This window comes from Notothenia coriiceps, unplaced genomic scaffold (assembly GCF_000735185.1).
Source record: "Notothenia coriiceps isolate Sejong01 unplaced genomic scaffold, NC01 NC01_scaffold00029547, whole genome shotgun sequence".
In the NCBI taxonomy this organism is placed as follows: Eukaryota; Metazoa; Chordata; class Actinopteri; order Perciformes; family Nototheniidae; genus Notothenia; species Notothenia coriiceps.
The window spans coordinates 69,115-73,298 of record NW_011362248.1 but is presented as its reverse complement, the minus strand read 5'-3'; positions in this window follow the sequence as shown (position 1 = coordinate 73,298).

The window sequence follows — 4,184 nt, the reverse complement described above, 5'->3', positions numbered from 1 at the left end:
AAGAAAGCTTTATCTCTTCAGACTGCTGTCCTTTCTTCATCAGCACCTGTGCTTTGAGTGTCAGGCTTCTCAGCAGCTGACAGCTTAGTGTGATAGTCGACACACACACACACACACACACACACACACACACACTCAGTTTGACAGATGGGAACATGGGAGTTCACAGCTCTGCTGACCTATTGTTCTTTCCTATTTCCCTCCTCTCCACACCTTTGACCCCAATGTTGCTCCCAGACTTTCTCTCTCATTCCTCTGTCACAACAACATTTAGTCACTTTCTCAATTTTAAACGGAATACATATGAATACTTTTTTTTCAAATGGAAGTAAACATACATGTTAATACAAATATTCAGGTTCAAAAACATAACTAACATATTTGAGATGATTCAAAAGGAATCTATGAAAAATACACAGATGGAGTCAATATGCACCCAACAAGTAACTGTCACAAATTATACTTTTTCTTCATAATACACATTCGTTTTTAAACTGGTTGCATTTGTAATGTTCTACTGTTTCTAGATGTTTTGTTGTTAAGCAGAAAAGGTTTATAAGCTGCCGTGGCTGCACATTAATTGATTGTTTTTTTTCAAGGATGTATTGATTGTTTGTACACACCAAATGTACAGTCTAAAATCCCTGCAACGTCGTAAAGATGCCCTCTCTCTCTTACAGAAGGATGTGAGGTCGGACCCTAAAGTGGTCCAGGAAGTCTCAGCAGCGACCGACAGTCTTCTGGAGAGCCTGGGAGCATTGGCCACGGAGGTACATACACCACGTTTACACACTGATAACACAACCCACTCATGTTATGACATTTAACATCAGGGCTTCCGAAATATTTACTTCCAAAGTGCAATCTTCTGTAGAAATGTTTGCAAATCCAATCAATTTTTACCAAGAATAAACTTTCGGCTAAGTCAACTTACTACACACAGGTCAATTGTGATGATACAGACCGTGGCAGTTGGGTCAGGGTTGTATTGACGTATTGACACATCTGTATGCATACACCCACTGTTTCATGGAGTCATGAAATATGTGTTTAACTTGTGCAGAGAGCAAAACAGGTGGTTCTGATAAATAAGTGCATGCTGTAAACTAGAAGAAGAAGAAAATGGTGTTTCAAGGGGAATCAAGACAGACTGCCTCATCGTAAAAACATTTTTTAGAAACGTTTCTAACACGGTTTCATGATAAAAACAACACTGACGCATACCGGCTTGGTTCTACCACAGTGGGCTGAGATTTTCTGTGGATACCATTCCTCTTTTTCTGAAGCTCCACCTCAGATGACCTATTTGAATGAAGAAAATATATAATACAGTCTAAAATGAGATCATAAAAAGTCAGCAAAATATCTTTCTCTCAGGCTTAAATAAGAACATGCAGTTCTTGTAGATGGTGGCACGAAAGCCTTACTCAGCCAACCACCAGGTGCCCGTTTTTTTACTGTCTCGCAGACACACACACAGTATAGGATTACAACACGCATCACATACGCTCACATGCCGGACCTAAACTCATGTAACCCAGTTTGAGCTGCTGGAATGTAAAAGAGGGGGCTGCAGTCGCTGGTGTAAAAATGNCCCGCGTCATTGCTGATGTGTTTCGCCAACAACAGTTTTCCGAGTGTTTCTGGAGGCACCTGCTGGGTGCACTGTCCTGCGAGATACCGAGACCTGGCTCGAAACACTCGGAAAACTGTTGTTGGCGAAACACATCAGCAATGACGCGGGTGACATGTGGCGTTTCCCACATTGGTTTCTCATACAGCATTTCTGTATAGTATGTGTATTCACCGGTATTAACTCTCTGTCCTAAACGGCTTGTTGGAGCTCCTGCCCCCACCTCCCTGTGAGCCCTGTGTGCTCTGATTGGTCGCGACGCTGAGAGGCTCGTTGCTGCGATCTGCTGCGAGGAGCGGACAGGCTTCCGTGTCGGCGATACAGCGAGAACAAGTGAAACTCATCCTGAGCGCACACAAACACTCACAGCCGAAGTAAAAACAATAAGTGTGGCTTGATATTGAGTAAAAAAAAGGTTTATAACGCTGTGAGCATGAGTCTGCGGAGAGCATTTCTCCGTGATCTCAACTTAGCAGCCCGAAAAACGTTTACCCATTTAAACAGTCGTGGTAGATACCTTGTTTGTTTTAAACATCATAAATACACAAACAACAATGAATAGGTTGTGTACCCGAATCTCCCGCTGGTCCAAACAAAGTAGGAACAACATCGTTCTTCAGTGCCCTACGCTGTACATATCAGATTCGCTGAAAGGTTTGGGAAGCTTTGTTTCGTGAAAGGCTGGCAGTGGGTGTGGCCTCTGGGTATTCCCACGTCAGAGTACCCAGGAAGTAAACAATGGAAAAAGAGAAATCTCCAACGAGGCGTTTTGGGGAGGTCTTTTCTGTGTTAGAGTTTTACTCCCTACAGGGTGTACTTTGAGGGTTTCTGACTCTGCAGACCGTTTACATGCATAAAAACCTTCATAACACAGAAGGGAACTGGTAATAACCGGAAAAGCATGACATGGGCCCTTTAAGTACCACACATGTTCTTTGATACGTTGTGGTGACTGCAGACTCAGTCATAACCCTTTTATCTTATACAACTGATTCTGTTTGGGAAAATAAGTGAACACGATTACCACAATACAACTGTTTTGGTACAGTAAGTCCCGACAAGCAGAACAAAGTTAAACAAACTGCAGGAAAAGGTAAATGTGCCCTTTTGTTCTGTACTTGTGGATATGGTGAGGTCTCCCAATATGGGGTCTCATTAAAACAGGATCCTGGATCAGAGTGATTAGTCGGGTAATCCAACAAAGACGCTCCAGAACTGTCTGAATGGATGATGACCATTCAAGATGACTGAGTCATACAATAGCTAATTTTTAAAAATCTTTATTTAGGGTAACTGAGGAACATTAGTGGTGCCAAAGTGTTGAATCAGAGAATAATGATTTTTTCTTTTTAATGAATGATTTAGAAGTTGTAACCTAAACAAATCTAACCTTAACAACCCACATTTAAAAATATAATTACTAAAGTGGTTTAAGTATAGGTTTTGTATTATTTTTGGAATATTCATCAAGGGCCTAGGAGTTTCCTAGAATAACTGTAGACATTCTCAGTAAATCTAATCAGCGTATTTGTGGCTTCATTTATAAAGACATTTATAAAATACTGATTAAAATGCTCTTATATGAAGAGTCAAAGGTGATTAAATAATCATAACATTTGATATTCAAGATTTTCCTTTCATCATCATACCTGTATATTTACATGATGAATCATTTAAAAAGGATTACAAAACAACAATTAAGAGTAATATCAGAACAATGTATAAATTAAATGATTCCTGCAGAGGGAAACAGCCTTTGTTCTTTTCAAGGGTCCGAGGTCACTCTAACATGCACCCTGAAAGGACCAAGACAAATTGTTCACAAGTACTTTGTAAGTCCATTATGAAAGCGGGATATGAAGCATTACAGCAACAGTTGTCCAATTTCATCTAATTCCAGTGGAGGCAGAGAAAAATGTGTGACTATAAAGCCAGTCGTGTTGAAATGGACAAAAATATATATTTTTTGTGACGAGTTCAGCAGTTCATATCTCATTCACTGTGGCTATGAGTAGTGAGCTGTCAGGTACAGTTATTCCCACTTGCTGGAGAACAATGGTTTGTTATGGCTGGCCCAGCGTGAGGCCGCTTCCACGCTCAGGACTGATGGGATCACTGGACTATAACCCACTTAGGATGGGGTTGTGGCAGCAAAGGTATGACAATTAATTAATTAAGCTGCTTCGGTTGAAAAGCGTCAGGGAAATAAATGCAAGTCTTGGCTTCTTCTGTCAGGAGCAAGCAAAGTTAGACGATGTTCAACCACAGGGTGCATGTCAGCTTGGAAGACAAAACTGCTTACACATTAAGACAAGTCCCGAAGACTCTGCCCGAAGGACAATATGTTCAGTATAATGAGGAAGTTGTTGTCTATGACCAATGAAACAGTTGTCCATTGATGCATCAGTCTATGAATAAGTCTAAGAAAAAGTTTTTACAGGATCAAAGGTTTCAAAGTAAATCTTTTATGGGAATAGTAGATCAATGATCTACTGTATAATGTGAGCTTGCTATTAAGACATCATCAACCATTCAACAGCTTCACAATCTT